General features: G+C 48.6%; 1 pseudogene; it reads left to right on the top strand.

Moving 5' to 3' along the window:
* The first annotated feature begins 6,212 nt into the window (after positions 1 to 6,212).
* Positions 6,213 to 9,259, top strand: LOC147026338 (uncharacterized; annotated as a pseudogene).
* Positions 9,260 to 9,616: the final 357 nt, after the last annotated feature.

Raw genomic sequence — 9,616 nt, 5'->3', positions numbered from 1 at the left:
AACCCGGGAGGCCGGACGGTGCCGCTAGCTCCGGACAGCGGGAAGACCGACCTGAGGGTGTATTTGGCCCAATTTGACCACGTGGCCAGGGGTAATGGCTGGAGCGCAGATGAGAGTGGGATCCATCTCGTGATGGCACTGCACGGCGCGGCGGCTGAGATCCTGACCACAATGCCCCCGGGAGCAATGATGTTGGCAGGCCTCCGTTCGGCCCTAAGTAATCGATTTGGAATTGAACAGCAGAGCAAGCATGTGAAAGCTCAGCTCAGTGGGCGAAAGCAGAAAACTCATGAGAAAATGGGGGATTTGGCTTATGACATTCGCCGCGCAGTGGGGATCGCGCATGCGACCTTGGCAACACCCTACCAGGAATACATTGCCCTGGACTATTTTATCCAGGCTTTTGCGGGCACCGACACTGGGGCCCTGCTGACGACATTTTGGCCAGAAAACCTCCAGAAGGCGGCTGACACTGTCGCCCGGTGGGAGGCAACGAAGCCGCCGGCCAGGGGTCCGAGCATCATGCGATAACTGTCCGGCAGGTGGGCCCCATGGACAGCCGTGAGCCTGGAGCTAGGACTGGTCTTGGCACCCGAGCGGAGCTGGAGGGAATGGTCCGGGACATGGTCGATCGCCGGTTGGCAGGGTCTGGACCATGGCAGGTGGCTCACAGGAGGACACTTGGTGGGCCATTGGTAAATACCTGAATTCGGAACAAAGTGGGGTGCAATTTGGAACATCGGAGGCATGCACCATACCCGGTTAAGTGCTATAACTGTGGACGAGTGGGCCACCTGTCGTGGGAGTGCAGGGCCCCACGCAGGGAGAGACCCCGACCCACCAGACCACCAACTCTGCCCAGGGCAAACCGGACCAGCCGGCCCCCGACACCCCCTCGCCACTCCCCGGGGAAAAGGAGCCGGAGCTCGGGAAACCGCCTCTGTGGAGGCGTAAGGCTCGCCGAGCCTTCCCACGAGTAGATGATGCCCGGCCAGGATGTAGCGAACATCCTCGCCGGGGCAAAGGAGCATTAGTTAGGGGAAGGGTTTAGCATTAGATAGACTGGCCTCATGGGGGCATGAGTCGTCCTCCATGGGGCCCGGTAACACGAGTTAGGGGAAATTTAGGTTAGAATTAGAAATGGACTTGAAAACAAGGACAGACATGGAATGTGTAGTGGGGACGTAGATTAGCTGCGATAGAGTTAAATGGAATGTGCATTAAATAAGGGATGATGAGGAGCATGAGTGAGTTAGGGGGACGTCGTTAGTAGTGTCAGTGTTGGTGTGAAAAGAAAAAAAAACAGAAAAATATACTATAAGTGAATGTGGGTCAGCGGGCCCGAGTGTGAATGGAGTGAATGTGAAATGCATGGTGCGAACAAATGATTGATGGGAGGAATGAATCCCACCCAAGGGAACCCGGGGTTAGTGTAAGAATAATTTGCAGGTTAGTTAAATTAACCAAAAGGATGTTGTTTTGTTGTCTGTGTTGAACGAAGGCACAAAACCTTCTGTAGGGTGCAGGAGACTATTGACCAGCTGGGAGCGTGGCTTGATGTTGACCACCGTCCTTGATGTTGCCGGTGGATGCCTTGGAGCTCACCGTAGGGCAAAGAAGAATTTTGTCTCTCAAGGGACACTGGATACCATTGACCAGAGTCGCAGGGCCAGGCTGAATGGCAGAGCTGAGCTGTTCAGGGAGCTGAGGCGTAAAACTGTACGTGCACTGAGGGTGGACAAGGAGGCCTATGTGCGAGGAATCTGTGAGGGGGTAGAGCATCACCTGTGGACAGGTGATTCTCGTCCCGCTTACAGGGGAATTCGCGCATTACGTTCATCCAAGCCCATCCCTCGGAGCACTACAGTTCGAGCAGAGAGTGGTAGGCTCTTGACAGAGGAGTCTGAAGTGAAGGCCCGCTGGGCCGGTTACTTTGAGCGGTTGTACCATGCTGATCCCCCAACTGTCAAGTTGGACGTCAAGGGTGTTACAATCCCTGTTGCTGACCCTCGAATCAACTGTGGTCCACCTACGCTTGTGGAAACACGGGCTGCGGTGAACCGGTTGAAACGGGTCAAAGCTCCAGGGATCTGTGGCATCCATGCCGAACTTCTCAAGGCTGGTGGAAATGCTGCACTCGTGTCGTTGCATGCAGTTTTGTGCTCTGCCTGGAACACAGGCATCATCCCAACTGACTGGAAGAGGGGCCTTGTTGTCCCTCTCTGGAAAGGGAAGGGTGATCGCCAAGACTGCAACAACTACCGAGGGGTGACGCTGCTCTCAGTGCCGGGCAAGGTCTTTGCTCGGATAATTCTCGATAGGGTTCGCCACCATCTGCTTGAGCACCAGCGTCCAGAGCAGTCAGGCTTTACACCAAAGAGGTCAACGATTGACCATATCCTTGCACTTCGTGTCCTCACCGAACGCAGACGAGAGTTTCGGCAGGGGCTGCTTGCAGCCTATGTTGATCTCTGTAAAGCGTTCGATTCAGTGAATCGGGATGTCCTCTGGAAGATTCTTGGTCTTCGTGGGGTGCCACCAAAACTGATCGATCTGATGTCTGAACTCTACTCTGGTACTGAGAGTGCTGTTGAGTGTGGTGGTACCATCTCTGACTTATTTCCAGTTGTTACTGGAGTTCGTCAGGGATGTGTACTTGCCCCCACACTTTTCAGCACTTGTATGGACTGGATTCTAGGGAGGATGTCGGAGAGATCAAGTTGCGGTGCGTCATTTGGGAATGTCAAGATCTCGGACCTTGACTTTGCAGATGATGCAGTCATCTTTGCGGAGACTTTAGACATCCTCTTGGGGGCCCTCGAGGTGCTGAATGAGGAGTCGGAGCCATTGGTATTACGGGTTTCTTGGGTCAAAACTAAGATCCAGGCTTTCGTTGACATCTTGGATGCTGCTGTCCTGTCTGTGTCTGTTTGTGGTGAGGATGTTGAGGTCGTGGAGAGATTCACTTACCTTGGCAGTGATATTCATGTCTCTGCTGGCTGCGAGTCAGAGGTCAATAGACGTCTGGGTCGGGCCTGGGGAGTCATGGATTCACTGGATCATGGGGTGTGGTGCTGCCGGTACCTGTGTGGGAGGACGAAAGTCCGAGTCTTCAGGTCCTTGGTACTTCCAGTCTTGCTCTATGGGTGCGAGACTTGGACTCTGACCAAGGATCTGAGACGGAGACTTAATTCCTTTGGTACCAGGTCTCTTCGGAGAATCCTTGGCTATCGCTGGTCGGATTTTGTGTCCAACGAGCGGTTGCTGAGAGAAACTCGGATGAGATTTGTTACCTGCATAGTCCGTGAGTGTCAGTTGCGGCTGTATGGACATGTGGCTCGTTTTCCTGACTCTGATCCTGCTCACCAGATTCTCTCAGCGAGGGAGTGTCATGAGTGAAGGAGGCCAGTGGGTCGACCACGTGCCTCATGGTTGCAACAGGTTGACCATCATCTCAAGGAGATGGGGATGGGCCTGGCATCTGCCTGGGGGGTGGCCAGACGGAGGCCCCTGGAGTACCGGCGGAAAGTGGACGCAGCGACGTGCTGTTCTGGCACATGCTCCCATACCTGACCTGAGCGTGGCTGGTGAAATACGCGTACTGAGTAGAGGGCACCCTGGGCACCGAAGTAGTCGGCCAGATTAGGCCATGGGTCCAAGCGACCGAGTTAGTGTCTTGGGCATGGGTACCCAGGGGGAAGGGACCTGGAGCGCCAAAATGCCACATGGGCATCGATGGGCAAAATGTCAGGAAGGGCATTCCCCACGTTCATAGGCTCGGAGACAGCCTCAGCGACCCGGGGGTGCCGAAGATCGAGTTCGGCAGGTGGGTAGACCTGCCAGTGGAGCCACGCTGCCCAGCCACGAAATTGTGCAAGAGCACGGGAGAAAATTTGCGGGCCAGGCCCAAATTAATAACGAACACCAACACAGGCGACGGGAATCGTGGTTGCGAGAACCGATAGTTTAAAGAGACAGGCGTGTTGAAAACCCCGGGGATAGTTTAAAGAGTAATAAATGGAAGGATAGATAGACAACGTGTACCCCTTCGCACCATCCGTCCCTTCACTGTTCGTTGGCCGCTGGACTCACCTTGGAAATTTCTGAAACCTGTGGGAGCTATGCAGTATCGGCACACGGTGTATGATGATAGGGCAGGTATGAACAGACCTTTACATGTTCTTGTGTCTCCAGACAGCATATATCACGTTCGATGGGCCTAAGGTTTGCCTTCCTCTTTCTAGTGTGGGTGACTTTCACCGCCATGACTCTTTTGCAAGTGGACAAGACAGTGTAAATCATTGTGGGACATTGCCACCTACCAATCAAAAGCTTATCCAGCCCTTATCCAGTGGGTAACTATTCAAACATCGTTCATCCGTTGGATAGTTAACCAGAGGAAAATAATTTTAATCACAGGATAGCTCTTATGCAGTGGTTAAGTTATCCAGGCTTCCAGCAACCAGGCCCTGGTGTTGTTTGGCAGCACAACAGGGGCTCTAAGCTCAAGACCCGAAGATCTTAAGGCAGCCACTTTAATTGTTAAGCCAACACCAGGCTTATTTTCCTGTATTGGGAACATAAAATAAAGTTTATTTTCTTGAGTTATTCAGATCATGAAACTTACCTTTAATAATAATGGTGATAAACTTGATCCAATAATGCAATGGTGATGATGATGGCGACGATAAAGACAAGTTGATGGAGATGGTGGTAATGATGATAATGTTGGGGCATTTTGAGTGGGTTATTGTGTTAACAGTCCATGTTAATTAGTTAGGTGAATAAATGTGGAAAATAGTTCACCAACCCGCGATTATTCGAGCACATTGACCGCAATTTGCAAACCTTGCCTCAATAAATTCATCACAATAGAGCGAATCCACAAAGAGGAAACCCACAAACAGCAAGGCCCTCCTGTACAATTGAATTATAATAAAATGATGATTTAAAAAATCGTTAAAAAATCCTGAAGTTTAGCACTGTACACCAACCACCCTTGTACACTGTAATAAGATGATTTTGAGTAGAAATTTAGGAGATGGAGGCTTGATTGAACACCATTAGAATGCAGTGTCAATCAGCATCGCACATATAGTGTAGTATATAGTAGAAAAAGCGTGCAAATTATGATACAAGCATCAAATTTGGCATTTCTGTTCTGCAGGGCTTTCTGATCAAATCTGCCTGATTGGTCATTTGAAAATCCAAGATGGCGGCCATTTTTCAAGATGGCCACCAAGTTAGCCTCCCGAAGTTGACTTTTTGCTTAGAAGTATTTGTAGTTGTCCGATTTGCATGATCTAAGTGTGGATTCCTATGTTTTCAAGCCTGCTGGAGTGGATTTTCCTGTTTTTAAAGCCCCCTGACACACTTTTTCTGATTTTGCACATTTGTTTATGATTTTCATACGTTTGCATGACTTAACATGTATGTAGTAGTAGCTACTTATGCATGGGGTGTAGGGGTGTAGTGTTAGAGGTAGTACCTTTGTTTCAGCAGTCAGCCACATCCCTTGGATGGACTACTGGCACTGGTCCTCATCACTGGCCCAACTCTCATCTATGGCTCCAAGAAGTTGCAAGTGCACGGCATTGGCCACACACTGGTAAACTGCGTTGGCTCACGGGCTAAACTAGATGAGGGTAGCACACAGAAGGTCTCTGCATGTGATGGAGTACATCAAACTCCAAATTTTCGAAGTGCACGAAGTTGATGAAACAGATGTGCTGATTGAATCCAGGCCACTTACCAGTCCTTTAATCAACATTTCCAGTTTATCGCCAAGTAAGAATTTCTTGAAGGAGTGATTGTCGGGCACTACCAAGGCACATTGGTGACATCACTGCTGTGAAACTCAGCATGGGGTTCAGTGTCAGCTAAGTAGGAATTGTATGTTGGCATCATTGTTGGCATCATACTGCAACAACTTACTAGTGTCTCAAATGTTGCCTAATGAACCCCGGATTAGTTCGGCAGCCACACCTGAATCGACAGGATGTGCCAGCACGGGAGAGCCGAGCCAAGAATAACGGGGTTTTAGTTGTCTGGATGGTGTACAGATCGCACGGGACTTATGACACTGGATGAACGATCGGACTAGGTGTAGGGCAGATGCATAAACCTAGTTGTATCCCACACAGGAAAGTGTCCATTATACATGTACAGGGTGGTAAAAGGATAAACCCTCGACCCTGAACGTCATACTGGCCATGGACGCGAGTTCTACTGGTAAATCAGTAGTGTTATGGACCAAGTGTTGCCTATGTAAGGAGGTTAAGAAAGAAGATCTAACGTCCCCCCCAGGCCAATCCTGCCAAAAGAGGAGATGATGGGTATATGAACTTGGCAAGGAATATTCCTCTGTTTCACTCACTCAATGCACTACCAATCAAGCTAGACCCTGCAAGACTTGACGAAGGTGGTGGGATAGAGGAAACCTTGAGACAAAACAAGGCATGATACCATGAGAGTTGCAGGCTTCTATTTAACAACACAAAGTTACACAGAGCTGAAAAAGATCAATCCCTGCAGGTGCTAGTGATGAGGGCAGTTGAAGTAAGATCCCACGAAAGGTCCAAGAAGCTAAAACACAAGAATGTTTTCTTTGCGAAACCCAAGGGGGTGAGCTTAGAGAAGCAATGACAATGAAATTGAATAAGAGAATAAACAAATGTGCAAAAACACTCAGTGATAGAAAACTCCTTGCCAAACTGAGTGTAGGAGATGTCATAGCACAAGAACTGAAATATCACCCTGCCTGCTTGGTGGCACTGTATAACCGAGAACGAGACAACCTGAAGGCGCAGGAGCAAGAGAAAGCACAGGAGCACTGGAAGGAAGCATATCCAATTGCTTTCTCTGAACTGGTCACCTACATTAGTGAAATGAAAACTACCAGTGATAGTACAGATCCACCCATTTTCAGGCTTGCTGATATGACCATGCTTTACAAGCAGAGGATGGAGCAGCTTGGTGTTGAATCGTCTGATGTTCATCCTACTTGACTTAAGGACCAGCTGCTTTTTCACATCCCCAAGCTTCAAGCTCATCGCCAAGGACGAGATGTTCTGCTGGCTTTTGAGAATGATGTAGGCTCAATCCTCACACAAGCATCCAAGTAAGGTGAAGCGATCCATCTAGCGAAAGCTGCTGGGATAATAAGACGAGACATGCTCCATCAAAAGTCGCATTTCAGCAGGACGTTTCACGACACAGACCTAGAACAGTCTGTACCACCATCACTTCTGCAATTTGTATGCATGGTCGAACATGGCGCAGACATCAAGTCCCAACTCCAGCATGGAGCATCGAAATCTGACCTTTCTACATCACAGCTCCTGCAGTGCAACTGCTTTGCCAAGTACAAGGAAGGAACGGATGTCCACAGGCGTTCCAAGGACCATGAGACACCTTTTGCAGTCTATGCTGGCCAGTATGTGTTTGCCAAGATGAGGAAGAGACAACTCATTGACATGCTCCATGAGAATGGGCTCAGCATATCATACGACAGAGTCCTAGAAGTCTCAGCCCAGTTAGGAGAAGCAGTTGTTGCACGGCATGTGGAAGATGGAGACATCTGTCCCCCAGTCTTGAGAAAGCAGTTGTTCACAACTGCAGCAGTGGGCAACATAGATCATAATCCGACTGTGACCACAGCTCAAACATCTTTCCATGGCACAAGTGTGTCCATTTTCCAACATCCAAGCACTGAAAATGCTGGCGATGAACGTGAGCTGCTCAAACTGGAGGCAGAAATGAAGGTGAAGAAAGTTCCAGAGCTTCCAGAAGCATTCACCAATGTTCATCAGCATACATTATGAAACATCCCAATCCTCCTCCAGAAGCAAGCCAGTCCTTAAGCCGCTGTCACACCTTGACATTTTAGCCAGCATATGGCAACGTATCAAAATGTATGTAAAACGCTGGCGTACGCTGAACTATTGATGTTTTTTTTTTCCAGTTTTGGGCGTATTCATAACGAGTTGGACGTATGCATAACGTATTAGTAACGTACACAGAACGTTTCGATAACATATAGATAACTTATACCAACGAACTTACAGCTACTGTATAATGGCGTATTGGCAGCGTTTAGGGGTTAATTGGTATAGAAAAATGGGGTTCACACAGGAGGAACCCGTCAGTGTTCCAGACTCCATGTTTTTTGTTTTTTTTTTTCTTTTTTTTTCTTCGGCATGATGGTGATGTTGACACTTCCATTTCTAGTGCGGTTATGATTTATATCGTTGGGTGGCAGCTTTTTAATTATATATTATATTATAACCGCACTAGAAATCGAAGTGTCAACATCACCGTTATGCCGAAGAAAAAAAAACAACAACAAAAAAAAAACCATGTAGTCTGGAATGTACGCTAAACATTACCTCGACGTGTTTCGACTTATGAGTAACTTACAAGTAACATGTGTCGACGTGTGTCAACGATCGTGTAACGTGCCTTCAACTTATGGCCAACATATGCGGAACGTGTGAGTCATATGCTGGCATACGTCGAAAAATTTTGAGCATGTTAAAATTTGTCGATGACCTCGGCGTACTACGACGTATGCCAGCGTGCTCTTAACGTATACAAAACTTACCCATAACGTATTCGACATGTGCCAGCGTTTTAGACAAATTTTTCAGACGTCGGCATACGCTGGCTAAATCGTCAAGGTGTGACAGCGGCTTTACCAGCACCCGAGTCAATCTGGTCACACTTGAAAGAAGAATATTATTGGTTGGAGGAAGTGTTCCTCACTGAGGATGTGGCTGATGCAGTCTGCATCACATGGTCAGCCCACCATGCAACACAGAAAAGGAGCCATCCATTTGAAGTGAGCATTTCAGCACTGATGCCTCTGTTGTGAGACCAGGCTCACTCTGTTGGAACGATCAAGCATGTCATGGAGAAGGTCTGTGATACAGTGGCTTTCCTGAACCCAGGGCAGACACCTGCCATTATTGCTGACCAACCGTTGTATGCTCTGGCAAAACAAATACAATGGCAGTGGCCCGAATTTGGAGAGGACAAGTTCGTTATCATGTTTGGTGGACTTCATATAGAAATGGCTGCACTGAGATCGATAGGAACACTACTACAGGACAGTGGCTGGACCAGTTCCATTGTGGAAGCAGAGGTGGCCTCATCTGGTACAGCAGTCTTTCCTGTCTGCATCCAGTGTCACCAGGACAAGACAAGCACACCAGATCACTGCATGCAACTTGTACAAACTGATGAAGGAAGAATACCATGACTACCACTCTGAAGAGTCTAAGAGATGAGATCTAACCTTTGAAGATTGGTGTGAACAACGGAGGCAAGAGAGTCCACAGTTCCAGTTCTGGAGTCTGGTGCTGGACATGGAGCTCACCATATTCACCTTGATCCGCTCATTCAGAGAAGGAGACTTCAACCTGTACCATGAAGCACTTTCAGAACTGAAGCCTTACTTCTTTGCGAATACCAATGTCAACTATGCGCGATGGATCCCAGTTCACCTCCGAGATATGATGTCGCTTGAGCAAGAATATCCAGATGAGGCCAGGGAGTTTCACAAAGGGAACTTCGTTATCCACAAGTTGAGAAGAGAATTCTCTGCCCTGGCAATCGA

The sequence above is a fragment of the Eptatretus burgeri genome, chromosome 5 (assembly GCF_056783735.1).
Source record: "Eptatretus burgeri isolate ZD-2024b chromosome 5, Ebu_testis_v1, whole genome shotgun sequence".
In the NCBI taxonomy this organism is placed as follows: domain Eukaryota; kingdom Metazoa; phylum Chordata; class Myxini; order Myxiniformes; family Myxinidae; genus Eptatretus; species Eptatretus burgeri.
This window is presented reverse-complemented; position numbering and strand designations above follow the sequence as displayed.